This window comes from Bison bison, unplaced genomic scaffold, assembly GCF_000754665.1.
Source record: "Bison bison bison isolate TAMUID 2011002044 unplaced genomic scaffold, Bison_UMD1.0 scf7180017864246, whole genome shotgun sequence".
Classification (NCBI taxonomy): domain Eukaryota; kingdom Metazoa; phylum Chordata; class Mammalia; order Artiodactyla; family Bovidae; genus Bison; species Bison bison.
This window is the reverse complement of record NW_011494818.1, coordinates 16492-27618: the sequence shown is the minus strand read 5'-3', so window position 1 is coordinate 27618 and position 11127 is coordinate 16492.

Below are 11127 nucleotides of genomic sequence, written 5' to 3'. Positions count from 1 at the left end.
GAATGACAGAGGACAAGATGGTTGGATGGCATCACCAACTCAATGGATATAAGTTTGAGCTGGCTCCAGGAGATGGTAAAGAACAGGGAAGCCTGGCATGCTGTAATCCATGGAGTTGCTAAGAGTTCAACATGACTGAGCAATTGAACAACAACAATTAGTCTGGTAGACAGAGTGCCTGAAAATCTATGGACAGAAGTTTGAAACATTGTCCAGAAGGCTGTGGCCAAAACCATCCCAAAGAAAAAGAAATGCGAGAAGACAAAGTGGATGTCTGAAGAGACACAAATAGCTGCAGAAAGAAGAGAAGCAAAAGGAAAGGGAGAGAGGGAAAAAATATACCCAACTGAATGCAGAGTTCCAGAGAATAGAAAGAAGAGATAAGATGGCCTTCTTAAAAGAACAATGCAAAGAAACAAAGAGAATAGTATAATGGGAAAGACTAGAGATCTCTTCAAGAAAATTGGAGATATAAAGGGAATATTTCATGCAACAATGGGCATGGTAAAAGACAGAAATGGTAAGGGCCTAATAGAAGCAGAAAATATTAAAAATAAAGGAAAAGAATACCCAGAAGAACTATATAAGAAAGATCTTAATGACCTGAATAACCACGATGTTATGGTCACTCACCTAGGGCCAGACATCCTGGAGTGTGAACTCAAGTGGGATTTAGGAAACATTCAGTTCAGTTCAGTCGCTCATTCATGTCCGACTCTTTGCTACCCTATAAATCGCAGCGCACCAGGCCTCCTTGTCCATCACCAACTCCCAGAGTTTACTCAAACTCATGTCCATCGAGTCAGTGATGCCATCCAGCCACCTCATCCTCTGTTGTCCCCTTCTCCTCCTGCCCCCAATCCTTCCAGCATCAGAGTCTTTTCCAATGAGTCAACTCTTCACATGAGGTGGCCAAAGTACTGGAGTTTCAGCTTTAGCATCAGTCCTTCCAAAGAAATCCCAGGGCTGATCTCCTTCAGAATGGACTGGTTGGATCTCCTTGCAGTCCAAGGAACTCTCAAGAGTCTTCTCCAACACCACAGTTCAAAAGCATCAATTCTTCAGCTCTTAGCTTTCTTCACAGTCCAACTCTCACATCCATACATGACCACTGGGAAAACCATAGCCTTGACTAGACAGACCTTTGTTGGCATACTAATGTCTCTGCTTTTGAATATGCTATCTACTTTGGTCATAACTTTTTTTCCAAGGAGTAAGCATCTTTTAATTTCATGGCTGCAATCACCATCTGCAGTGATTTTGGAGCCCCAAAAAATAAAGTCTGACACTGTTTCCACTGTTTCCCCATATATTTCCCATGAACTGATGGCACTGGATGCCATGGTCTTCATTTTCTGAATGTTGAGCTGTAAGCCAACTTTTTCACTCTCCTCTTTCACTTTCATCAAGAGGCTTTGCCAGGAACAAATGTAGTGGAAATGATGGAATTCCAGCTGAGCTTTTTAAAACTCTAAAAGAGGTTGCTCTTAAAGTGCTGCACTCAATATGCTAGCAAATTTGGACTAGTCAGTAGTGGCCACAGGATTGGAAAAGGTCAGTTTTCATGCAAATCCCAAAGAAGGGCAATGTCAAAGAGTTTTCAAACTACAGTATGCTCACACTCATTTCACATGCTATCAAAACTATTCTCAAAAATCTACAAGCTAGATTTTAGCAGTATGTGAACTACTACTTCCAGATGTACACACTAATTTTCAGAGTCAGAGGAAACAGAGATCAAATTGCCAACACTTGTTAGATCGTGCAAAAGACAAGGGAATACCAGAAAAACATGTATTTTTGCTTCTTTGACTATACTGAAGTCTTTGACTGTGTTTATCATAACAAACTGTGGAAAATTCTTAAAAAGATGGGTGTATCAGATCATATCTGCCTCTTGATAAACCTGTATGCAAGTCAAGAAACAATAGTTAGAACCATACATGGAACAACTGAATGCTTCAAAATTAGGAAAGGAGTACAAGGCTGCATATTGTCATCCAGCTTATTTAACTTACATGCAGAGTACATTATGTGAAGCAGTGCATGAATCACAAGCTGGTATCAAGAATGCCAAGAGAAATATGAATAATCTCAGAAATGCAGTTGTTGGCAGAAAATGAAGAAAAACTAAAGAGTCTCTTTATGGGGGTGAAAGAGGAGAATTAAAAAGCTGGCTTGCAGCTCAACATTAAAAAAAAAAGAAAAAAAACTAAGATCATGGCATCCAGTCCCATCACTTTAATGACAAAGAGAAGGAGAATAAATAGAAGCAGCAACAGATTTTATTTTCTTGAACTCCAAAATCACTGTGGACAGTGACTGCAGCCATGAAATAAAAGCCACTTGGTCCCTGGGAAAGAAAGTCATGACAAACTTAGACTGCATATTAAAAAGTAGAGACATCACCTTTATAACAACAGTTTACATAGTCAAGGCTATAGTTTTTCCAGCAGTCATGTACGGATGTGAGATTTGTATTATAAAGAAGGCTAAGCACCAAAGAATTGATGCCTTCAAATTACGGTGCTAGAGAAGACTCTTGAAAATTCTTTGGGCTGCAGGAGATCAAACCAATCAATCCTAAAGGAAATTAATGCTGTATATTCATTGGAAGGACTATTATTTATACTGAAATTCCAGTACTTTGGCTGTCTGATACAAAGAACCAACTCACTGGAAAAGTTCCTCATGCTGTGAAAACTTTAAGGCAAATGAGTAGGAGGTGGCAGTGGATGAGATGGTTAGAAAGCATCACTCACTCAATGGACATGAACTTGGACAAACTCTGGGAGATAGTGAAGGGCAGAGAAGCCTAGCATGCTGCAGTACTTGATCGCAGAGTCGATCATGACTTAGCAACTGAAGATCAGCAATAATACGTAGAAATGCTTTGTAAGAAAAAAAGAAATTTGCTTTTTCATAATAGCAAAGAGTTGAATCAGAACTACATAATAAATGTATACAAAATGTATTAAGCATTACAAGATGCACTTTTTATGAGTATAGATTAATAGTATGCTTACATAATGATAATAATCCAGTTCTACTTGGTAACATGTTGTTCAGATTTGTGGTCATTTCTGTACTCATTCATCAAATTAGTTCATGTTTGTTTGTGTTAGGGCTTATATTAAATTAAATTAATATAAATTAATTATATAAATATATATAATTATATAAATAAATATAAATTAAACTACCAATTAATTACCACCTACTCAATCACATTGAATATGTGGCAGACTGAAATCATCATTTAACACAAGGAAATATAGTGAATAGATTCCTTGAGTTCTGATTATTTACATAATCTAGAAATTTGATGAGCTAATGATTTTATTTATTATGTGATATTTGTACATATTGCTCTAATAAAAATCTTCTTAGTAATAAGAGTAGAATTTCCACTTTTACTAGAAATCAATCACAAATCAAATGGCATTAGATGTAGCTTCCAAAATCTGTTTCAAAAAGAAATAATTTTATGTGTTGAAGAGATGAAGAAATCAAGTCTCAATAGTTCAATGTCTATTGTGATAATTTCCAGATGATTTTAACACTGATATACTGACCTATTTTAACAAAATGGAGCCAGATAATTGAGACAATAACGAATAGAATGTCTCAGTTATTCCTATAATTGCTTCACCATTCACTCTACTACCCAGACCTCATTTTACAAAGGATAGGCTGGGAATAGAGTATTTTTTCTTTCAATATTACTTTTTCTATTTAGCATTTCTAATGTTTTAACCACTTCTAAAGTTTGTTTATTAAAATTAAGAGAACATAAAAAATGACAAGTATTCATAAAGGTATTAAGGGAATAATGTTGCTATTTCCATTGTTTTTGTTTCTACTAAATGAAATCACTGAGTGTCCTTCCAAAAAATTCTTTTTATCTACAAATGCTAGAGGGATTTATTAATGAAAACAAAGGGATATTAAAGCCCTAAAGAGTAACAGCAGAAAAAATGTTCCTATAATTCTTTCCAAAGAAATATTTGGTTGAAACAACTGATGAAAATATTTAAAAGCAAATATGAGCACAACATATTTAAGACCAAAATCCTCACTAATATGCAAATATCACATTGATGAAACTGATGGAATATAGCCAAGATAGTAGATTCATAACTCATTTAAATGAATTAATATCATATCAAATTTGCATTAGATTTGTCTTGGATATATTATGCCAAATGATGAATTATTGAATTTTTAATCTTTGAATATACTTCTTCATTCCTGTCTAGGTATAAGCTTTAGAATTTCCTTAAGTGAGAGATTATCTAAAACATTAAATTTAGAGTTTACACTTTAGCTTAAGGTATGAGGTTATAGCTCAATTTCCCTGTTTACTTTGACTATCTTCCCAATAACAATATTATCAGATAATTAGATCATGCAACAGTCTGTAACTTTCGTTTAGTTCAGAACTGACCAAACTTTTTCTGTAAAAGACCAGATAGTAAATATTTTAGGCTTTAACGGTTATATTTTCTCTGTCTTTTGCTCTTACAAAAGCAGCTGTAGACAATGCTTAAACAAGTGAGCGTGGAAATGTTCCAATAAAACTTCATTTACAAACATTGTAGTTCAATTTTTTGTGTGAATTTCTGTGTAACTCGGTGGGTAAAGAAACTATCTGCAGTGTAGGGGATGGAGGCGTTGCAGGTTCGACCTCTGGGTTAGGAAGATCCCCTGGAGGAGGACATGGCAATCCACTCCAGTATTCTTTTTTTTTTTTAATTGAAGGATAATTGCTTTACAGAATTTTACTGTTTTCTGTCAAACCTCAATATGAATCAGACATAGGCATAAATATACCCCCTCCCTTTTGAAACTCCCTCCCATCTCACTCCCCATCCCATTCCTCTATGTTGATACAGACCTTGAGTTTCCTGAGCCATACAGCAAATTCCTGTTGGCTATGTATTTTACATAAGGTAATTTAAGTTTCCATGTTACTCTTTTCACAAATTTCACCCTCTCCTCCCCTTTCCCCATGACCATAAGTCTATTCTCTATGTCTGTTTCTCCATTGTTGCTCTATAAATAAATTCTTCAGTACCATTTTTATAGATTCCATATATATGTGTTAGAATACAGTATTTATCTTTCTCTTTATGACTCACTTCACTCTTATAATAGGTTCTAGGTTCATCCACTTCATTATAACTGATTCAAATGTGTTCCTTTTTATGGCTGAGTAATATTCCATTGTGTATATATAACACAACTTCTTTATCCATTCATCTGTCAACGGACATCTAGGTTGCTTCCATGTTCTAGCTATTGTAAATAGTGCTGCAATGAACACTGGGATACATGTGTTTCATTCAGTTGTGGTTTCCTCAGGGTATATACCTAGGAGCCCTCCAGTGTTCTTAACTGGAGAAGCCCATGGACAGAGGAGCCTGGCAGGCTACATATGGTCACCAAGAGTTGGATAACTCTTAAGCGACTGAGCACACAGAATCCAAATGATTATCTTTTTTCAAAAAATAAAATAAAACATTTCAAACCCATTCTTAACTCATGGAAGACATAAAAACAGGCAGAAGGCTGAATTTGGCTTTCAGACCATATTTTGCTAGTCACTGATAGTTAAATAAAACCTTAGTTAGCTACTTTTAAGAACAGCACTCAAACATCTTCATTATGGGCTTAATTACATTGCAACACATACTTTTCTAGCCTAAAGGGAAAATTCCAAGAATTTTTTCTAACTTAACTTATCTGGTTATAAGATCACATTTTATTTTTTTGGTTTTTGTTTTTTTTGCTTTTTATACTGGTGTTAACATGACTGGCTGTAATGCAGGTCTGGAGCACCATCTAGAGATGAAAAGTTAAAATTGACATTAAAAAAATAAAGACTAAGAATCAGTGTAGCTGGAGGATGACTTTGCAATTTACAATTAGTGTGCAAATTATATTTTCAAATGATCAGCTCTAAGAAAGTCACACACTTTCCTAATTGAAAGCAAATACTGTTTAATGTTGATTCTCTGTGTGACTTTTCCAAAAATACATTGATTTGAACTGGTTCAGACTATAATTTGCATTCCATGAAAATAATTTTTAATGACTAGATTACTGTGTCTTTAATTATATACATAAAAACCTCTAATGTTGAGTAGATATGTTTTAAAAAAATCTCCTAAATACCATACATATAAATGTAAAAGTACAGAGTAATCAAAATTAGCATGAACAATCTCTTCCCTTAGAGCTTAAACCAGTTTATTCATTATTCCCAATATACATTTTTCTTTCTTTTTTACATAAAACTAGAAATATTTTCTATGTTTATGACTGCAAGCACACTTCTGTCTCTCAGTTTGTGGTAGATGATAAAAGGGTTGCAATCAGTCTATGGAGCTGAGTGCAATTTTCTTATTACATATGTATCTTGATCCACAATGATTTAGTAATAGAGCTACAGTTCTATTGATTTATGTGAAAGTTAAGGAGCCAAGACTATTTTCTTAATTAAGTAGCTAATTAATAAAATGAATATTGCTATTTTAAAATAACATTTACAATGTATCAGACTATAGTGAGCCAAGAGCCCTTTCTAACTTTGACATTTCAATTTCAACATTTTTTGGAAAAACTATCCTGTGTCCCATAAAATTATTAGGGTAATAATAACTAATTTTTAAGAACATAGGTGACAGCATGAACACACCCTTTTTCTACAGTTATATTCTACAAGTGTGTGCTATTTTGTCTTAGTTATTGTCTTTAAAATTTTTTATATTATATCATTTATTCTCCAACTAACCTCAAGAAAATCTACAAGTTAGAAAGTAGTGTTCTATCTCACACATGTGAAAATACATTATTGAAGCTATTTAAATAACAGAAATTGTATGGACCTAATGGAAGCAAAAGATATTAAGAAGACGTGGAAAGAATACACAGAAAAACTATACAAAAAAGATCTTCATGACCCAGATAACCATAATGGTGTGATCACTCACCTAGAGCCACATCTGGAATGCAAAGTCAAATGGGCCTTAGGAAGCATCACACAAACAAAGCTAGTGGACATGATGGAATTCTAGATGAGCTATTTTAAATCTTAAAAGATGATGCTGTTAAAGTGCTGCATTCAAAATGCCAGCAAATTTGGAAAACTCTGCAGTGGCCGCAGCACTGGAAACAGTCAGTTTTCATTCCAGTCCTGAAGAAGGACAATGCCAAAGAATATTCAAGCTGCCACACAATTGCACTCATCTCACACTCTAGCAAAGTAATGCTCAAAACTCTCTAAGCCAGGCTTCAACAGTATGTGAACCATGAACTTCCAAATGTTCAAGCTGGACTTAGAAAAGGTAGAGGAACCAGAGATCAAATTGCTGACATCCATCAGAACATGGAAAAGGGGAAAGAGTTACAGAAAAACATCTACTTCTGCTTTATTGACTATGCCAAAGCCTTTGACTATATGGATCACAACAAATTGTAGGAAATTTTTTAAAAGATGGGAATACAAGACCACCTTACCTGCCTCCTGAGAAACCTGTATGCAGGCCAAACAGCAACAGTTAGAATCGGACATGGAACAACAGACTAGTTCCAAATTGGGAAAGGAGTACATCAAGGCTGTATATTGTCACCCTGCTTATTTAACTTCTATGCAGAGTACATCATGTGGAAATGTCAGGCTGGATGAAGCACAAGCTGGAATCAAGATTGCTGGGAGAAATATAATAAGCTCAGATATGCAGATGACAACACCCTTATGGCAGAAAGTGAAGAAGAACTAAAGAGCCTCTTGATGAAGATGAAAGAGGAGAGTTAAAAAGTTGGCTTAAAACTCAACATTCAAAAAACTAAGATCATAGCATCAGGTCCCAACACTTCATGACAAATAGTTTCACAAACAGTGAAACTTTAGTGTCTTGGGCTCCCAAATCACTGCAGATGATGACAGCAGCCATGAAATTAAAAGACACTTGCTCCTTGGAAGTCAAGCTATGACCAGTCTAGACAGCACATTAAAAAGCAGAAACATTACTTTGACAACAAAGGTCCATCTTGTCAAAGCTATGGTTTTTCCAGTAGTCATGTATGCATGAGAGAGTTTAACTATAAAGAAAGCTGATTGCTGAAGAATTGATGTTTTTGAACTGTGGTGTTGGAGAAGACTCTTGAGAGTCCCTTGGACTGCAAGGAGATCCAACCAGCCCATCCTAAAGGAAATCAGTCCTGAGCATAGAAGGACTGATGCTGAAGCTGAAACTCCAATACTTTGACCACGTCATGCAAAGAGTTGACTCATAGGAAAAGACGCTGATATTGGGAGGGATTGAGGGCAGGAGGAGAAGGGGACAACAGAGGAGAAGATGGTTCGATGGCATCACTACCTCGATGAACATGAGTTTGAGCAAGCTCTGGGAGTTGGTGATGGACAGGGAATCCTGGTGTGCTACAGTCCATGAGGTCACAAACAGTCAGACACGACGAGTGATTGAACTGAACTAAAATATCAAACATGTAATTCAAACCCATATGTGTCTGGCTTTGAAGCAAATTCTCTTTCCATTTTCAATTCTGGCTCCGCTGAGGTTAAGATCAGAATCCTAATGAATGCATAGATAATAAACTGATTCTAGGAGAGTAAACACAAAAATTGGGAGTCAGACTTCTATCGATGAAAGCCCAGGAGATTCTTACTATCAGCAAAATAAGTTTGGAAAAATTGCTAAAGCTTTCTAAAACATACATTACTCTTCTATAAAATAGGGATAGCAACTGTACATCAATTGTTTATTTTTAATATTATAGGGAAAATGTATGTAAAAGATTTAGTATAATGCCTGGTACTGAAACAATATTAAAATACTTTGAACTACTACTGTGGAAAACAAAGTAGACCCGGGGTGACTTGATTATTTGGGTACAGTAAACCAAAGCTAGGACTGGTAGATATGATTTATTTGATTGTATGATAGTTGATTTTATAAAGAAAGAAAATCATTTTTTTTCAGACAAAGACAATATTGAGATCATCCCACATTATTTATTCCTGTTATTGATTTTAAAATTACATATAAATTTAAGAGGTAAATTTTTTAAAAATCTTTCCAAATGACTGGATGTTTCTAATTTGACACATCAACAAGTTGTCTTCATCTTCACCATGCTCTTCATTTTAACCTAAAATATATGCGAAAATGTGTACTTTTTAAAATCCAGAATAAAAATTTCTTTTTTTTTTAGTATTTTTCCTAAAAAAATATACTGCAAGTGTTCTATCACTTGAAGACATTTAAAATTTGAACCAGTGATGCAGTATGGCCAAGATGGTAGAATAGGAAGATGTGGTCATCACCTAATTCCATGAGCACACAAAATGTTTACTATGTATAGAGCAACTCTGTATGAGAACAAGCTGATACTGGCATAAAATATTTTCCAAAATTAAAGATATAAAGAAGGGACCACAGTGAGATTGTTAGGAAGAGCAAATATGAGTTATATTCAAGACCTAATCCCACAGGTGATAATCAAAAATAAGATAATTATAAGAGGAGAGGTTCTATTCAAGGAGCAAAGATTCTAAACCCACACCGTGCTTCCTAGCCTGGAAGTCCTTCAGTGGCATGATAAACCCAGAACATCCAGCTTTGAATGACAGAGGGCCTTGTGGATGGGAGAGTTAAAAGACTTCAGGAGACAATTTCCATTATGAAAGGGCACTGACAAACTCTCATAAGATCTAAATCTTATCACAGAGGCAGTACTTTGAAACAGGTCTAGTCATAACCACTTACTGATTGATCAAGGAGAGTCTCCCAGAGAGGCAGGAGGCAACTGGAATTCATCAGGTGCTTGAACATTGGTGGTAGCCATTTTGGGACATGGTGCTGACATATTTGGGAGAAGGCAATGGCACCCCACTCCAGTACTCTTGCCTGGAAAATCCCACGGACAGAGGAGCCTGGTAGGCTGCAGTCCATGGGGTCGCAAAGAGTCCGACACGACTGAGCATACTTCACTTTCACTTTTCACTTTCATGCATTGGAGAAGGAAATGGCAACCCACTTCAGTGTTCTTGCCTGCAGAATCCCAGGGACAGGAGATCCTGCTGGGCTGCCATCTATGGGGTCGCACAGAGTCGGACACGACTGAAGCGACTTAGCAGCAGCAGCAGCTGACATATTTGACCATGACAACACTGGTGCTGACAGTGAATTTTGGATTTCTTCTAGGCTATTAGTGCCAGGGGCTACTATGGACCACCAGTGGAGTACCAGGCCCAGGTCTCCCAGCCTGCATAGCCTGTCATCCTGGGATAAGCCATCAGGCTCAGAGAAAGATAGGGACTGGAGGACCAGGGCCAAGCCCTGCCTACCAGCATGCCCACTGCACTCAACCCTGCCATAACAGTAAGGCATATATAGCCTACAAAGGGAGTGTATAGCTCAGACGACCAGAGAGAGTGAGCTACTGCACCTTCTAGGACATCTCCTACATAGTACAACCTCTCCAAGATTGGGAAACCTAACCAACCAACCGAAAGCACACAAATAAAAGCAAAGAATTAGGCAACATAAGGTGGAAGAATATGTTCCAAATAAAGGATAAGATAAAACCACAGATGATGTAAGTGACATGGAGATAAGCTATCTAATCAATAAATAGTTAAAGGTAATGATCATAAGGATGCTTAATGAACTCAGGAGAAGAATGAAGAAACACAATGAGGATTTTAACAAACAGAAAATATAAAGAAGAATCAAACAGAGCTGAAGAATATAGTAATTTAAATAAAAAATACATTAGAAGGAATCAACAGTAGATTAGATGATCAGACAAATACATTGACAAATGGGAATAAATAATAGTGAAAATGGCCCAAGATGGACAGAAGAAGGGGAAAAAAATTTTTTTAATTAAGGATAAATTAAGAGACCATCAAAAAAGCAAGAGAATTCCAGAAAAACATCTATTTCTGCTTTATTGACTATGCCAAAGCCTTTGACTGTGTGGATCACAATAAACTGTGGGAAATTCTTAAAGAGATGGGAATACCAGACCACCTGACCTGCCTCTTGAGAAATTTGTATGCAGGTCAGGAAGCAACAGTTGGAACTGGACATGGAA